This window comes from Hemiscyllium ocellatum, chromosome 4 (genome assembly GCF_020745735.1).
Source record: "Hemiscyllium ocellatum isolate sHemOce1 chromosome 4, sHemOce1.pat.X.cur, whole genome shotgun sequence".
Classification (NCBI taxonomy): domain Eukaryota; kingdom Metazoa; phylum Chordata; class Chondrichthyes; order Orectolobiformes; family Hemiscylliidae; genus Hemiscyllium; species Hemiscyllium ocellatum.
In genome coordinates this window covers 113,007,370-113,026,516 of record NC_083404.1, presented here as the reverse complement: position 1 = coordinate 113,026,516, position 19,147 = coordinate 113,007,370, and the positions used below count along the sequence as shown (strand labels likewise).

General features: G+C 44.4%; 1 protein-coding gene across 1 annotated transcript in view; it reads right to left on the bottom strand.

Moving 5' to 3' along the window:
• Positions 1 to 19,147, bottom strand: part of tg (thyroglobulin) — a 370,830-nt gene that overhangs the window by 6,230 nt on the left and 345,453 nt on the right. The gene's annotated exons all lie outside the window — the stretch shown is intronic.

Sequence of the window (19,147 nt, the reverse complement as noted above, 5' to 3'; positions counted from 1 at the left end):
GTAGTATCCTTCACCCAACTATCTTCAGCTAGTTCTTCAATGGTAATTCCCTCCATCATAAAGTCAGAAATGGGAATGTTCGCTGATGATTGCACAATGTTCAGCATTGAAGAATGTGTAAGCCCTAGTCAATTCTCCTGCTCCTCGGATGCTGCCTGACCGGCTGCGCTTTCCAGCACCACACTCTTCGAATCTGATCTCCAGCATCTGCAGTCCACACTTTCTCCAATGTTCAGCACCATCTACAACTCCTCAGATACTGAAACAGTCCCAGTTCAAATGCAACAAGATCTGGACAATATCCAGGCTTGGGCCTACAAGTGACAAATAACATTTGTGTCACACAAATGCTCTGCAATGACCATCTCCAATAAGGGACAATCTGATCTCTGCCCTTTGACTATCTATGGTATTACCATCACTGAATCCCCTGCTATCAACATCTTTGGAATTACCATTGACTAGCAACTCAACTGGAGTCTAGATTAGAGTGGTGCTGGAAAAGCACAGCAGGTCAGGCAGCATCTGAGGACCAGGAAAATCAACCGACTCAACTGAACTTGCCAGAGCAAGTCAGAGGGTAGGAATATTGCAGGGAATAAGTCACCTCTTAACTGCCCAAAACCTGACCACCATCTATAAGGCACAAGTCAGGAATTTGATGGAATATTCTTCACTTGCTTGGACAGGTGCATCAAACAACATTGAAGAAGCTTGACACTATCCAGGAAAAAGTAGCCCACTTGATTTGAATGACATCCACAAACATCCCCTCCCTCCACCAACAACACTCAAGAGCAATGTGCACTGCAGTAATTCACCAAAGATGCTTGTTCAGCACTTTCCAAACCCATGACCACTTCCATCTGGAAAGACTAGGGCAGCAGATACATGGGAACACAAATCTCTACAAGTTCCCCTCCAAATCACTTATCAGTCTGACTCTTGGAGTCCCTTCCCTAACAGCATCTACCAACAGCACATAGACTGCAGTGATTCAAGGAGGCAGCTCACCACCGCTTTCTCAAGAGCAACAAAGGACAGGCAATAAATGCGGGCCCCGGCAACGATGCCTACCTCCCTTGAAGAAATAAAAACAAAAATGGTCATCTGAAGGCTGTAGAGGACTAGAAGCTCCCAAAAGCAATTGCATGCCAGCATCTCTTGTTTTCCATTTTTCAACATTGAATATTCAGCATTAAATCAGTCATTTTGGTGAAAATACTCATGGAACACAGTGAGAGTAGCTTTATCTTCAAAAATATTGCTTTCTTAAAGTTAAGCAGGCAACATAAATGACAAGGGCTCAGATGCAATCCAAGCCTACTGCTCAAAACTCAAAACTAAAGCAACCACTGAAAGGAAAGCAACTATTTTTATGGAGATAAAAACTGAAAGACAGAATATTGTTAAATTGGTGATATTTTGGGAAACGTGGAGATACAAAGAGATCTAGGTGTCCTTGTACACCATACAATGAAAGCCACCAGGCAGGTCCAGTAGGCAGTTAGAAAGACAAATGGAATATTGGCCTTCGCTGTTAGAGAATTTGAGTTCAGAAGGAGGGATATCTTACTGTACTACTGCAGACCTTGGTGAGACCGCAGCTGGAGTATTGTGTGCAGTTTTGGTCTCTACCCTAAGGGAGAATATACTTGTCATAAAGGGAATGCAACAGATGTTCTCTTGGCTGATACTGGGGACACCATATTAGGTGAAATTGGTTCGGCTGAGTCTGTATTTAGAAAGATGAAAGGGCATCTGATTGAAATGTATAAAATTCTATCAGGCCAGCACAGACGAGATGCAGGGTCTATGATTCCCCTAGTTGGGGAATCTCGAACCTGTGGTCTCAAGGCATGGGGTTAACTGAGCTCAGGAAACATTTCTGTACCCAGAGGGTGATCAGGCTGTGGAATTTGCAACCATAAAATGCTGTGGAGGCTGATACTAAGCAAAATCAAGAAGGATTTTTTTTTAGATATTAAAGGCATCAAGGAGTATGCAGCAAAGGTGGAACTACGTCACCGAGATAGAGAAACATCCACAATTACATTTAATGGTGGTGCAGGGGCCAAATGGCTTCCTGTTCCTAGTTTTCATGTTAAATGTGGCAAAGCTGAAGGATTTCCCTCCTGAATAGGTGTGGACAATGGGAGTTGGAAATGTCTGGATGTTTCAGTCATAATTATGCCTGAGCTCCTGCAGTAAGTAAACACAATAAGTAAAATGAATAAATCTCTCCCCTGTCTAAGGTGAGGATAAACCATTTTTCTGCTGAGTGACAGATGGATTCTTTCTAGCCTCTGCGTCTCAAAGTGGTTCACTGGACAGTCCTATTTGGATTAATAATGTATTGGCTCTCTTCGAAACGTCGAATTCTCTATTCCTGAGATGCTGCCTAACCTGCTGTGCTTTGACCAGCAACACATTTGCAGCTGTGATCTCCAGCATCTGCAGACCTCATTTTTTACTCTCTCTCTCTCTAGCCAGCTTCAGTCATGTGATAACTGTATTGATGTAATACGTTGTTCACACAATGAGTTGAAGTTGACACACAATAAGGAAATGTTTGATTTTTCACCAAAATTCCAGCTATAATTATCCTTCTGAATAACTTAATTTAAAACTTCATCCACTTGTAGCCTTGGTAGCCATTACCACTTTAAATCTCTTCCATTGAGCTGTTAATGTATAGTTAATCAAAAGCTGGGAATTCCACACTAATATCCCAAAGAGATGCTTAGACAGTTCTTTTATTATCCAGAAACCACAAAAGATGTGACATGACTTCCCTGAAATCTACATCTCAGTGTGAATAATCTAGTTTTCAAAAAATAATGTATCCACCTGCCAATAAGCTTAGTCATATGACATAATAATTACATCTATACATGTAATGATGAAGTATTGCACCAGCAATGGTCTCTCTGTTGACCTATCAACAATCCTGGCTTTAATGTCACCCTGAATTTGACACCCTTCTTCCTCTATTGTTAAAACTCCCTCCAAGACATTTAGCTCCCTGTTTTACAGTGAACATATCTTTGCAAATCAATAACTCAGCTCCAGCAAAGCCCAAACTAAGGTGAAAGCTTGACTGCTCCTCCCATATGCAAAGACACTGCACTTCAGAGCATCATTTTCAGGCTTGGAGGGTTTGAGCTATAGGGTGAGGCCAAATTGACAGAAGCTGTTTTTCTTGTAGCATTGGAAGATTGGGGGTGGGGGGTGGGTGACATTATAGAAGTTTATAAAATCATGAGGGGCATGGATAGGGTAAGTAGACAAGGTCTTTTTCCTGGGTGGGGGAGTCCAGAACTAGAGGGCACAGAGTTAGGGTGAGAAGGGAATGATTTAAAAGGGATGTAAGGAGCAACTCTTTCAATGCAGAGGGTGGTGCGTGTATGGAATGAGCTGCCAGTGGAGGCAGGTACAGTTACAACATTTAAAAGGCATCTGGACGGGTATATGAATAGGAAGGCTTAAGAGGGATATGGCCAAGTGCTGGCAAATGGGACTAGACTAGGTTGGGATATCTGGTTGGCATGGACGATTGGACTGAAGGGCCTGTTTCCATGCTGTACATCTCTATGATTCTAAATGAAAAGAAAGTCTAAAATATAATCTTTTGTTCCCTCGGGCCCCAACTTCTCTCATAATCTTTGTTTTTTTTCCCATTTCTCCTCTTCTGACCTATGTTCTTTATGTTCCTCCTATACTCCAAGTTAATTTGGTATGTACTACTGGTGGGGAGTCTTTTTTATTTGCTTACTTAATGCAAATTTACAGGAATCCACCCATGAGGTTTTGCGATGCATTGCTGGTTGGCTTGGTGCAGGTTTTTATTCACAAAATTATGCCTCTACTCCCTAAGACTCAGCAGAGAATTGTCTCTCCCCTGAAATTTTGTGTCTTTTTGAACTTTGATTACTTTTGTCTTCAAAATTACCACCCAATTAATACTGCATTATATATCCAGTATTATTTTATAAACTTGATGGCAAACTTTGACCCTTTATTTAATACACTGGTGCCTTTAGGAAAGAATCCTTTGAAGAAAATTGAGACTGAAGCATGAATAGACAGCTATAGCTGACCAGCTAACACCTACACATGAGTCAAAACATTGATTCCACCTCTAACCCCTATCTCCTCACCCCAGTATTGTGCCGTGTCTCCCTTTCACTTCACAAGAAAAGGATTAATTCTGCCTTTCCATCATCAATTCTATGAATGAAATCTTGATGTTTCCATTAACAGGTACAGTTGACATCAAAAGTTTCAATTTCAAAGACAAATTCCATGAATGGGAAGGACAAATTGTTTCTTGGAAGTTGTAAACTCCTCCTGGATATCCAATAACTTTTGGCTCTGACAGTTTCTATCAACTGACAAAGTTTTGTTGAAAATTGTAAAACATTAACTATTAACAAGCAAATTATTAAAATTGAAAATAATTGACAGATTTATGAGAGATCAAATGACTCTTCAACAGATAGGCAACTCCCATTTAAAGAGGTTGTGCAATGAACTGAATTGTCATATAATCCTGAACATTATTAACTCTTAATTTATGAAAAATACATATCTCACAGCACAAATGTAAATCATTTAGTCCAGTATGCATGTGTTAGTACCTAGTATCTCTTGATTTGATTTATTATTGTCACGTACCTAGGTACAATGAAAAGTTTTGTTTTGCATACAGTACAGGCAGATTGTCCCATACAATGTGCATTAGGGTAATAGAACAGAGTGAAGAATACAATGTTATGGCTGCAGAGAAGGTACACAGATTAATGGTAAATTTAAAATTTGAGAGGTCCATTCAGAAGTCTAATAAGACCTAGGAGTCTAAATTCAAATTGGAGTCGCAGGTAGACAGGATAGTGAAGAAGGCATATGGTATGCTGGCCTTTATTGGTTAGTGCATTCAGTACAGGAGTTGGGAGATCATGTTGCGTCTGTACAGGACATTGGTAAGGTCACTTTTGGAATATTTTGTGCAGTTCTGGTCTTCCTGCTATCGGAGGAATGCTGCAAAACTTCAAAGTTTTCGGAAAATATTTACAAAAATGTTGCAATGGTTGGAAAGTTTGAGTTATAGAGAGAGGCTGAAAAGGCCGGGGTTATTTTCCTTGGAGCATTGGAGGCTGATGGGTGACCTAATAGAGGTTTATAAAATCATGAAGGGCATAGATAGGGTGAATATTCCCTGGTGTACAGGAAAACTAGAGGGCATATGTTTAAGGTGAGAGAGTTAAAATTTAAAAGCTACCTAACGGGCAACGTTTTCACGCAGAGGATGGTGCTTGTATGGAATGAGCTGCCAGAGAAATGTTTGAGGTTGGTACAATTACAACATTTAAAAGGCACCTGAATGGGTTTATGAATAGAAAGGGTTGAGAAGGACATGGGCCAGATGCTGGCAAATGGGACAAGATTAATCTAGGATATCTGCCTGGCATTGACAAGTTGGACCAACGGATCTGTTTCCGTTTTGTACTGCTCTATGACTATGCCTCTATAACAGTGGTGAAGAAGCTTGTTATTAGTCATCATACCCTTGCAAAGAGAAAACAATTTGATCACTTTGTGATAAACTCTTATTAGTATCCTGCTGTTGAACTACTCATACAATTGAAGAAACTTATTAGTTAGAGTGGGTAGGAAATCCCTTCTCTGAAAAGAGAAAGGATAAAGATAAGATGTCAAGGAATATGGAAAGAGAGCGACCATAAGACTAAGAGCAGATCTAGGCCATGTAGCCAATTGAGTCTGCTCCACCCTTCAATTTGATCAATATGATGTTGAGATAGAGGATTAGTTATGGGGATACGGATTAATGGGCCGAAAAGTCTATCCTGCTCCTATTTCTTATGTTTCCAAATTCAAGAAGCAAAATAGAGAAAAGGCAGTCAAATAGAGGTAAAAGAAAATTAACTGGAGAGAAAGAATAAGCTGGGAGTGAGAAGTTATAACAGAGAATTGGCTTAACTGATCTGGGCTGGCAAGATTGAACTCTGTGTTCAAAGAATAAAATCCTTTTTGAACTGGAGTCAAACAATATCAAAAGACTAAGTCCCTTACATTCCTTAGCTAGGCTGATAGGTCAGACCATCAAAACCTCAGCACAGCACCTTTCCAAGCTAATATAAGGCTAAGATTAACTTTTAAATAGTACTTTACAGAATGCCACATTGTTCCTCATAAATACATACTCCCTCAAAATGTTGGTGTGATATGCCCACCAAAAGATTCTGTAAGGGTTTCCCCCTTTGATTGGGAAGAACCTCAGAAATTCCAGAGAAATGCACATTTTTTGGTCCAATCTTTTTATGCCATCTTCCTTGGGCTTTCAGTGAAAGAGTGGAGATTGACCGGCGGCAATTTATTGCCAATATCTCCTGGATATTCAAAAGTTCAATAAACAATAAGAGTTCAAAATGTTCAATAAACATTATCAGAACCTGCCTATAAATTACAGTTTGCTATTCTTTGCCTTTTAAACAATATACAGTGTAGCTAATCTCAGTCATTTATATTTCTTCCTGCTATGTGTTTTTGTTAGTTTACACATACGGATGTCACCAGAAACATCAGCAATTATTGTATACTCCTAGTTACCCTAGAGAAGATGGTAGCAAGCCTTCTTCTTGAACCAGGAGAAAGTGAGGACTGCAGATGCTGGAGATCAGAGCTGAAAATGTATTGCCGGAAAGGCGCAGCAGGTCAGGCAGCATCCAAGGAGCAGGAGAATTGACGTTTCAGGCATGAGCCCTTCTTCAGGAAGATTCCTGAAGAGGGGCTCATGCCTGAAATGTCGATTCTCCTAATCCTTGGATGCTGCCTGACCTGCTGTGCCTTTCGAGCAACACATTTTCAGCTTCTTCTTGAACCACTCCAGTACGTATGCTGAAGTGGACCCACAAAGTTACAGAGGCACTTTGAAGAATTTGAGAAAATGACAATAAAGGAATGCTGATAATTGGCGGCACAGTGGCACTGTAGTTAGCACTGCTGCCTCACAGCGCCAGAGACCCGGGTTCAATTCCCGCCTCAGGTGACTCTCTATGTGGAGTTTGCACATTCTTATAATGTCTGCGTGGGTGTGCTCCGGTTTCCTCCCACAGTCCAAAAATGTGCAGGTTAGGTGAATTGGCCATGCTAAATTGCCCGTAGTGTTAGGTGAAGGGGTAAATGTAGTGGAATGGGTCTGGGTGGTTTGCGCTTCAGCGGATCGGTGTGGACTTGTTGGGCCGAAGGGCCTGTTTCCACACTGTAAGTAATCTAATCTAATAATTTTCACAAGTCATGATAGTGTGTGCTTATCCTGTCCTTCTGTGTAGTGTGGGTTATGAGTTAGGGAGAGACTGCTTATAAAGTTAAAGTGAGTGAATATATAAGAGTTCAACTGCTTTATCATAGGTGTTTCTTCAACAAAAGAATTAGCAACATTTTCTGCATCACTGAGCATTTAGTTCTGGTTGAATTACAAGATTGAAGCTGATACAAGTTTAGGCCTATCTAGTTCTGATCACTCATCAAACCGTCAACTAAAACCCTCCTTTCTGCACTAAAAGCACCAGTATCTTTGCAAAGTGTCAATGAGATCTTTGACAATAGAGCTAGAACATAATAAAGAGCTTATGGACATAGAGGCACTTTTCATATTGCTTCAGATTAAATAAACTAAAGCAAGAAGGAAATATATATATTTTAAACTGGCATTTTTAACAAATATATTTGAAAGAATGACTGCTAATTTGAATAATATTGGTAAAAGAAGGCAAAACAATCAGATATTCAAGCTGTAGTTGTGTCATTTGATGGAAGAATGGTGCACTCTAGCATCAAGCTTTGCTGGAAATGATGGCCTTTCCTTATCTCTTCACTTGCAACCCATTTAACCACAATTCTTCTGTGATCACCTGCAAAAAATTACTTTCTGAAGTCTCCACTGCCTAGCTTTGTCCCGATATTCATTGCAGTACCTCTACAACTAATGTTCTGTACAACCACTCCCTGACTTCCATCAATGATGAGCTAACATCAACTTTGAACAGAGTCTTCATTGTCCATTAATCTAATCATTACCTTCAGATCAGTGTACAAATTCAAGGGAAATAATATAAGCTCACCTGACACACAACCTTTTCAACTACTGGAAAGACTGCATAATTTTATGTTTGTATCTTTGATTGTAAACTTAAGTTGAGAAAGGTCTGTTTTAACAACAAATACTATGGAAGGAATTGCTGCAAGTTATTGAAACTCATTGTGTGGTGTTTATGCTGCTGCTTTGTTCAAGCAGTGGGTGAAATGTTTGAAGATGATACAGCACTAGGATGTGTGCGCAGACTGAGATTTGACCAGCAAAAGTAGTTTATTGGTTTGAGCAATTGTGAACAGTTGTGGATACCAAAGGTCATCAACGTGATGACAATTCTCTGACTTGTCTAGGTGGCTTTCGGACTGCTGGAAGGGTAGATGATGTTTGTCTCTCTCTTTCCTGCCACTATCTCCGCAGGAAGAAATACCTGAAGTCTGAAGAAAACTCCTTCCACCAGTTTCAGTAAGCTGTTGCCTTTAACCAGTATAAAAGAGACTTTGTAGTTATTGTACCAATTGCCCTGTGCCTTCTGCAAAGAAGTGAAAGGACCTGGAGAAAGGAGATTGAAGAACAGAAAGTCCTGGCAAGCTAAAAGGATCATCTCAGTGAAGACTTTAGATTGGTGGTATTGAATTATGCTTCCTGATTGATTTTTTTTGTTTGTGTCCCTGTATATGCATGCATAGGGACTTTTAAAAGGAGATCAACGTTTTAACTAGTAGGGACATATCTTGATAGTTCATAGATGTTTACTTGCAATTTGAATTTACCTATTCATAATAAAACATAATTCATGTCAATTATATGAACCTAGTCAGTTTTTTTAAAGATTAGATTCCCTACAATTTGGAAACAGGCCCTTCATCCCAACCAGTCCATACTGACCCTCTGAAGAGTAACCCACCCAGACCCATTTCCCTCTGTCTAAAGCACCTAACATGATAGGCAATTTAGCATGGCCAATTCACCTGACCTGTACATCTTTGGATCGTGGGAGGAAACCTTCGCAGACACGGGGAGAATGTGCAAACTCCACACAGACAGTCGCCCAAGGCTGGAATCAAACCCGAGACCCTGGTGCTTTGAGGCAGCAGTGCTAACTACTGAGCCACTATGTTTTTTTGTTAACCTGATTCCATCAGCCAGGTAAATTAAGGACTTTGGGTGATTTGACTGAAGTACTGTGTACAGTTTTGGCCCTCTTACCTAAGGAGGGATACAATTGCTTTGGAGATAGTTCAGATGAGATTCATTAGATTGATCCTACAGGTGAGGGAAATTGTCCTTTGAAGAAAAGTTGAGCAGGTTATGCCTTTACTGCGTAAAGTTTAAAAGAATAGAAGGGATCTAATTGTGGATCAGTGGTGCTGGAAGAGCACAGCAGTCCAGGCAGCATCCAACGAGCAGCAAAATCGACGTTTCGGGCAAAAGCCCTTAATCAGGAATAAAGGCAGTGAGCTGGAAGCATGGAGAGATAAGCTAGAGGAAGGTGGGGGTGGGGAGAGAGTAGCATAGAGTACAATGGGTGAGTGGGGAAGGAGATGAAGGTGATAGGTCAGGGAGGAGAGGGTGGAGTAGATAGGTGGAAAAGGAGCTAGGCAGGTCGGACAAGTCCGGACAAGTCATGGGGACAGTGCTGAACTGGAAGTTTGAAACTAGGATGAGGTGGGGGAAGGGGAAATGATGAAGCTGTTGAAGTCCACATTGATACCCTGGGGTTGAAGTGTTCCGAGGCGGAAGATGAGGCGCTCTTCCTCCAGGCGTCTGGTGGTGAGGGAGCGGTAGTGAAGGAGGCCCAGGACCTCCATGTCCTCAGCAGAGTGGGAGGGGGAGTTGAAATGTTGGGCCACGGGACAGTGTGGTTGATTGTTGCGGGTGTCTCGGAGATATTCCCTAAAGCACTCTGCCAGGAGGCGCCCACATCAGGGGAGGAGACCGCATCAGGAGCAATGGATACAATAAATTATATTGGTGGATGTGCAGGTAAAACTTTGATGGATGTGGAAGGCTCCTTTAGGGCCTTGGATAGAGGTGAGGGAGGAGGTGTGGGCACAGATTTTACAGTTCCTGCGGTGGCAAGGGAAAGTGCCAGGATGGGAGGGTGGGTTTTAGGGGGGCGTGGACCTGACCAGGTAGTCATGGAGGGAACGGTCACTTTCCCCTGTCACCACAGGAACTGTAAAACTATTAGCCATGTGGCTGATGCAGCTACCACCCCCACGCTGATTGATGATGTCACTTCCACCCCCATCATGGCCACTCCCAAAGCCACTTCTGCCTCTCACATCATCGCTGATGCCACACGCTCAGTGACTTCCGCTACCCCTACTGCCGTGTCTGCCACCACTTCCGCCCCCACCAGCGCCACTCACCTGGAGTCTGCTGACACGCCCCCCACAGACCCCACTGTCACTATCCCCACACTCCAGAACCCTGAGGGGCACATTACCCCTGCTCATGACACCACCCCCATTCCCCCCACCATCACACCCACTCCAGGTACTGGCTCCGACCCCACTCCCAGCTCCACACCCACACCAGATCCCAGCTCGCAGCCCTGCCGCGTTTTCACCATCCCTCCAGACCTCCCTCTCACTGAGGATGAACAATCAGTCCTCAGCAAAGGACTCACCTTCATCCCCCTCCATCCACACATCATTGAATTTAATACACGCCGTGACGTCGAACAATTCTTCCGTCGCCTCTGCCTCCGAGCTTACTTTCACCATCAGGACTCCTGCCCACCTTCTGAGGGCTCCTTCACCCACCTCCAACACACTGCATCCACCTGGACACCCCGCGCTGGCCTATTACCTGCCCTCGACCTCTTCATTTCCAACTGCCGCCGGGACATTAACCGCCCCAACATGTCTAGCCCCCTCCTCCACTCTAACCTCTCACCCTCACAACGCACAGCCCTCCAATCCCTCTGCTCCAATCCCAACCTCACCATTAAGCCAGCGGATAAAGGGGTGCAGTGGTAGTCTGGCGCACTGACCTCTACACCGCTGAAGCTAAACGCCAATTCGAGGACACCTCTTCCTACTGCCTCCTCGACCATGACCCCACCCTCCATCACCAAACCATCATCTCCCAGACCATACAGAACCTCATCACCTCAGGAGATCTCCCACCCACAGCTTCCAACCTCATAGTCCGGGAACCCCGCACTGCCTGGTTCTACCACCTTCCCAAGATCCACAAGCCTGACCACCCTGGCCGACCCCTTGTCTCAGCTTGCACCTGCCCCACTGAACTCATCTCTACCTACCTCGACACTGTCCTCTCCCCCCAGTCCAGGAACTCCCCACATATGTTCGAGACACCACCCACACCCTCCACATCCTCCAAGATTTCCGTTTCCCCGGCCCCCAACGCCTCATCTTCACCATGGATATCCAATCCCTCTACACCTCCATCCGTCATGACCAGGGCCTCCATGCCCTCCGTTTTTTCCTCTCCCGATGTCCCCAACAGTACCCTTCCACCAACACTCTCATTCATTTGGCCGAACTGGTCCTCAACCTTAACAATTTCTCCTTTGACTCCTCCCACTTCCTCCAGACCAAAGGGGTAGCCATGGGCACACATATGGCCCCCAGCTATGCCTGTCTCTTTGTTGGCTACGTAGAACAGTTGATCTTCCGTAATTACACCGGCACCACTCCCCACCTCTTCCTCCGCTACATTGATGACTGTATTGGCGCCACCTCGTGCTCCCACGAGGAGGTTGAGCAATTCATCAACTTCACCAACACATTCCACCCTGACCTTAAATTTACCTGGACCATCTCTGACACCTCCCTCCCCTTCCTGGACCTCTCCACCTCCATTAATGATGACTGACTTGACACTGACATTTTTTATAAACCCACCGACTCCCACAGCTACCTGGATTACACCTCTTCCCACCCTATCTTTTGCAAAAATGCCATCCCATATTCCCAATTCCTCCGCCTCCGCCGTATCTGCTCCCAAGAGGACCAGTTCCATCATAGAACATACCAGATGACCTCCTTCTTTAGAGACCGTAATTTCCCTTCCCACGTGCTTAAAGATGCCCTCCAACGCATCTCGTCCACATCCTGCACCTCCATCCTCAGACCCCACCCCACCAACTGTAACAAGGACAGAACGCCCCGGTGCTCACCTTCCACCCTACAAACCTTCGCATAAACCAAATCATCCGCCGACATTTCCGCCACCTCCAAAAAGACCCCACCACCAGGGATATATTTCCCTCCCCACCCCTTTCCGCCTTCCGCAAAGACCGTTCCCTCCATGACTACCTGGTCAGGTCCACAACCCCCTTCAACCCACCCTCCCATCCTGGCACCTTCCCCTGCCACTGCAGGAATTGCAAATAATGTGCCCATACCTCCTCCCTCACCTCTATCCAAGGCCCTAAAGGAGCCTTCCACATCCATCAAAATTTTACCTGCACATCCACTAATATCATTTATTGTATCCGTTGCTCCCGATGCGGTCTCCTCTACATTGGGGAGAGTGGGCGCCTCCTAGCAGAGTGCTTTAGGGAACATCTCTGAGACACCCGCAACAATCAACCACACTGCCCCGTGGCCCAACATTTCAACTCCCCCTCTCACTCTGCTGAGGACATGGAGGTCCTGGGCCTCGTTCACCGCCGCTCCCTCACCACCAGACACCTGGAGGAAGAGCGCCTCATCTTCCGCCTCGGAACACTTCAACCCCAGGGCATCAATGTGGACTTCACCAGCTTCATCATTTCCCCTTCCCCCACCTCATCCTAGTTTCAAACTTCCAGTTCAGCACTGTCCCCATGACTTGTCCGGACTTGTCCGACCTGCCTAGCTCCTTTTCCACCTATCCACTCCACCCTCTCCTCCCTGACCTATCACCTTCATCTCCTCCCCCACTCACCCATTGTACTCTATGCTACTCTCTCCCCACCCCCACCTTCCTCTAGCTTATCTCTCCATGCTTCCAGCTCACTGCCTTTATTCCTGATGAAGGGCTTTTGCCCGAAACATTGATTTCGCTGCTTGTTGGATGCTGCCTGAACTGCTGTGCTCTCCCAGCACCACTGATCCAGAATCTGGTTTCCAGCATCTGCAGTCATTGTTTTTACCTCGAGATCTAATTGTGGTCTGTAAGATGCTTCAGGTGATTGTCAAGATTGATGTAGAGAGGATGTTTCCTTGTGAGGGAAATCTAGAGACGGATGTCCTAGTTGAAAAATGTGTTGCTGGAAAAGTGCAGCAGGTCAGGCAGCAGCCCAGGATCAGGAGAATCGACGTTTCAGGCATAAGCCCTTCTTCAGGCATCTCCTGCTACATTTTTTCAGCTCTGATATCCAGCATCTGCAGTCCTCACTTTCTCCCAGGGATGTTATAGTTTTACGCTGACAAATATTACCAGATTTAAAACAGAGATGAAGAGAAATTACTTCCTTCAAAGAATTATGAATCTGTGAAACTCACTACCCTAGAGTGCAGAGAATACTGGGACATTGAATGAACTTAATCAGAAGATAACAGATTTGTCATTAGTAATGGGTTGACAGGTTATGGAGAGATTGTATTAATTGACAGAGCTAGCTTGAGTGGCTGAGTTGATTACTCCTGCTCCTAATTCTTATATTTTGTGGTGAAGCTAAGGATCAGTGCACTTTCCTAAGTGAGTGGTAAAACAACAGTCATCATAGCTGGGTCAAACTGGACCAGATCTCTCTCCTTCCTGAAAAGAGTAACATTCTCACCACACAAATTGCAGGAAATCACCATCCCCAAGAAGAGATATTCTAACCTTGTTGACATGAAATGGCATTACCATTACTGAATCCCCCACTGACTCCTGTGGGTGATCATTGACCAAAAACTCAATTGAACTTGTCATAGAAATGCATTGGCTCCAAGAGAATGTTAGACACTGGGAATACTGCAGCGAGTAACTCACCGGCTGATTCTCCAAAGCCTGTCTACCATCTACAAGGCAGAGATCAGGATTATAATAGAATACTTCCTGGATGGGTATAGCTCTAAAAGCACTAGAGAAGCTTGACATCATCCAAAATGAAGCAGCCTGCTTGATTGGCACCATGTTCACAACAATTCAGTCCCTCCATCACCAATGCCTAATAGCAGCAGTGCATACCATCTACAAGATTAGATTAGATTACTTACAGTGTGGAAACAGGCCCTTCGGCCCAACAAGTCCACACCGACCCGCCGAAGCGCAACCCACCCATACCCCTACATATACCCCTTACCTAACACTACGGGCAATTTAGCATGGCCAATTTACCTGACCCGCACATCTTTGGACTGTGGAAGGAAACCGGAGCACCCGGAGGAAACCCACGCAGACACGGGGAGAACGTGCAAACTCCACACAGTCAGTCGCCTGAGGTGGGAATTGAACCCAGGTCCCTGGCACTGTGAGGCAGCAGTGCTAACCACTGTGCCACTGTGCCGCCCATAATACTGCAGAAATTCACCAAATCCTTAGTCAATATTTTTCAGATTGATGACCACTTCCATCTCGAAGGATAAGGGCAGCAGAGAACACTATCACTTGCAAATTCCCTTCCAAGACACTCAACATTCTGACTTTGAAATATATTACCATTCTCTCCCTAACAACATTATGAATCTACCTACAGCACATGGACTGCACCAGTTCAAAAGGCAGCTCACCCCAACCTTCTCAAGAGCAACTAGGAGTGGCCAATAAAAATGCTGGCCAGCCAGCGACATCTACGTCCTGTGAGTGGATTAAAAAATGTAACTATTAGTCTCAGGACATCTTGAAGAGTACTAAATCTGCCTTTAAATCCTCTCCTGATTAACGAAGAGAGGGGCGTGAGAAGCAAAGCAAGCTTCCATACAACCTCGCTTGTAGCTTTTTTCTGATCCCTTTCTCTCTGTTTTATATGCACCAATTTGTACCATGCTCATCTCATCAAGATCCACTTCCTGCTCCTCCAATCCCTTCCCTCCTGAAATCCTGAGTGTGCAAATTCCTTTTCAGTCCCGAGCTAGCAGGCACTATGTGAGGTTCCATTTCCCGAGAAATTTTTCTCATACCTTTTAAACTGACATTAGTAGCTTAGCTCCTCAAAGCCTTTTAACCTCTCTCTATGACTGAACCATCACCAATTTCCTTCCTCTAATCCTGCTGTAAGTCATGTACATATGGCATTCAGCTGCTTGATCAATATCAGTTTCTGTATCTTTTCACTCAGCAGTTCTGAGTTGCAAAAATTTAAAACCAATATGACCTCAGACTGATCCAGGTCCAATCACTCATTAAGCTGTCAACCAATGCATCCACAGTTCCAGCGTTTGAGCAGCTTGACTTAGTTATTCAGATACTTGCTCATTCTTTTCTGCAAAGCCTGATTGGAAGTGTTCCAAGCAGGTGCCACTAGCCCCACAGCATTAAATTCCCTGACTGACATCATGAACAACAGTCTCTGTGACTGTGACCATTGTCTGCTTTCCCTCTTTGACGCGCCCATCATCCTTGACAGATCCTATCACAGAATCCTCTTTCAACACTATTCATCAACACAATAGGCCTGCCTTTACTTGGTCGCACTTTCACCTGTCTGATTGTAGTTTGAGTACTGCTTTCCATTTCATCACTGAAGGATCCCAAAAGATCCATTCCACAGACCTGACCGTATCATGCGCTTTGGTACCTGACTCCAGCCTGGAAAATGGGACTTGAGCAGGAAGATGGCACCATGATACCAGCAACATGCAGGTTCTGGTTGAGGGAATGGTACAAAATCTTCTTCCTGGAGGATAGGCAGAGCAGGCTTAACTACCAGACCCTGGCAGCCTGGCCTCAAATCACTTCCTGAGTCAGTGTGAGGAATAGCTTGTAATAGTATTGTAAGGAGGAGGAGAAAGTGAGGACAGCAGATGCTGGGGATCAGAGTCGAAGAATGTGGTGTTGGGAAAGCACAGCTGGTCAGGCAGCATCTGAGGAGCAGAAGAGTCGACATTTTGGGCTCTCTATTCCTGATGAAGGGCTTATGCCTGAAATGCCAACTCTCCTGCTCCTCGGATGCTGCCTGACTGGCTGTGCTTTTCCAGCGCCACACTCTTCATGCTGTAAGAAGGTAAATGACTTTGTTTGCTGTGCCAGGCTAAGTGCCACAGTCTTCTGTCTGATAGCTTACACTCAGTCTGTATATCTATTACTGAACACACCGCCAACTAAGGCTCACACTCTGCCGCTCTCACTATTACCAGCAACATCATTCCTCATCCACTCTCAGCAACACTCACTCTCCCCTAACCCCTCACACCACTAAGTCAATGCTCGTAGCATGGCCTACTCAGTCGCTGTGACAGCACTAACAGCGGTGCCACCAACTTACATCTCAATCAATTCCTCCCTTTCTCTCATTACAGGAGAAGATAGATTATATCAGGGCAGAGAGGACCTATACAGGTGGAGTCCAACAGCAAGCTCCTCACTGCATGGGACGAGAGATTTCTGCTAATCACAGGAGAAGACCAAAGTCATTCTAACAGGGTTATCAACGCATCCATATCCCACCAAATGAGTAAGTTCCACTCTCTATAAGTATTGTAGAATGCTGGAAATCTGAAGCTACTTGGAGTGTGATTAAAAATCGATGTATTTGGATTTTTGGAAGACTTTTGAGTTTGCATCACACAAAATGCTAGTAAACAACATTGAAGTGCATGGAATTGTAGGTAATATACCAGCATGAGGGTTTGTAATAAACAGAAAGCAAAGGCTAAGAAAATATGGTTTACTCTCAGATTGATAGACTATGACCACTGGGATACCACAAGGATCTATGCTTTGATCCTAACTTCTCACAATCTATATCAACAATTTGGATATTTACAAGTCTACAGATAACATGAGATGTAAAAAGGATGCAAAAAGGCTTCAGGGTGATGTAAACAGACTGAGTAAGTGGTAAGAGCCTAGTAGATGTATTGCCATCTGGTTAATTGTCAGGCTATCCACAATAATAGGGGGAACAGAGGTGCAGCGTATTTCTTGAATGGTGACAGATTGGAAACTGTTGATACCCAAAGGTACCAAGGTGTTGTTGGTTCACAAGTCGCTGAAAGTTAGCACGTAGGTGTAGAAAGCATTTTGGAAGGAAGCAAAATGTTAACTTTAAAATAAAATAAAGGACTGCAGATGTTGGAAATGTGAAACAAGAACAGAAATTACTGGATAATCTGTGAAGAGAGACACAGAGTTAATGTTTCGGGTCCAGTGACTGTTCTTCAGAACTGATAGCATCGAGGAAAATGTAAGGCTTTTGCTGATGATTGGGTTGGGGTGGGTGATGGGAAGGGAGGTGGAAAGGAGTGAGACGATAGATGGGGATGGAGCACACACAGACAGGAAAATAGTTAGACAGACAAAGGATTGTTGATAGTAAGCCAGGGAAGATGAAAAGCTAAAAATGTGTTGCTGGTTAAAGCGCAGTAGGTCAGGCAGCATCCAAGGAACAGGAAATTCAACGTTTCGGGCTAAAGCCCTTCATCAGGAATGAGGAAAGTGTGTCCAGCAGGCTAAGATAAAAGGTAGTGAGGAGGGACTTGGGGGAGGGGCAATGGAGATGTGATAGGTGGAAGGAGGTCAAGGTGAGGGTGATAGGCCGGAGTGGGGTGGGGGCGGAGAGGTCAGGAAGAAAATTGCAGGTTAGGAGGGCGGTGCTGAGCTCGAGGGAATCGATGAAAAGCTAGATAGGTTGTGACTATAAGCGGGTGAAAATGGGTTGGCTGTGCTGAAAGCTACTCAGGTCATGACAGGACCTGGGGTTTGGATTTGGGTAAAAGACATGGAATAAGGAGTTCAGGTTCTAAAATTATTGAATTCAATGTTGAATCCTGAAGGCTGTAAGGTCGCTAAGCAGAAGATGAAGTGTAATCTTCTAGCTTGCACTAGGCCTCTCGAGAGCACTATAGCTCAAGACAGAAATGTTGACATGGGAGAGGTGGCAGGCCACTGAAAGCTCAGGGTCATTTTTACAGATGGAACATCCCTTTGTCTGCCTCACACATTTACCCCCTCTCTCTCTGGGGTCCTTTTCCACCTACCTGCTTACTCGTTTTCCTCCCATCTCCGAGATGCTATCGATTCTAAAGAACTGTCTTTAGAATGCAATAGTTAGAATTAAAAACAAGAACAGAAATTGGAGAAACGGAAACAAAAGGAAAAGGAAATGTTCAGATTACCCTCCTCACTGTCACCGGTGTGGGTCTTGAGCTGGGCTTACCAATGCCGCTGGTGCAAGACTCACTAATGCTGAGATACCATCACCACCGGTGATGCCACCACCTCAATTCCTGCATCACTCCATTGCCTGTGCCAGACCCACCAACGTCAAAGTTGCCATGACCCATGCCAACACTCATCGCTGGGCCCACCTTGCTGACATGGCCGCCATCTTGGAATCAACTGAAGTATCAGTCAGAGTCCAAAACCTTCCTGAACATTCAAGGAAGGAGATGGCTGCCAAAGAGGGAGTGCAATGCAGCTTCATCAGACAGATTCCTGGCATGGTGGGACTGTCCTATGCAGAAAAACTAAGAGACTCAAGCTGCATACACTGGAGTTTTGATGAGGCAACCTTTCGGAAGCTTCTAAAATTCTTAGAAATGACAGAGCAAATTCAGAAAGGATGCTTCCATTGGTGGTAGAGCCTAAAATTAAGGGACACAGTCTCAGAATAAAAGGCAAGTCATTTGTGACTGAGATGAGGCAGAACTTCTTCACTCCAAGGCTGGTGCACCTTTGGAATTCCTCTATTTCAGAGAGCTGTGGAAACTCAGTCATTACATAGGTTTGATAGAGATTGATAGATTTCTAGTTATTATGATGTCAAATTATATGGTGATTATATGGGCATATAACATTGAGTTGATAGTCAGTTATAGTGTAAAATTGGGCAAACACATGAGACTGAGTGGCCTACTCCCACTATGATGATCCAATCGCATAGGTCCTCTGGCCTATATTGCATAGTTCTTTGAGTCTTCAACT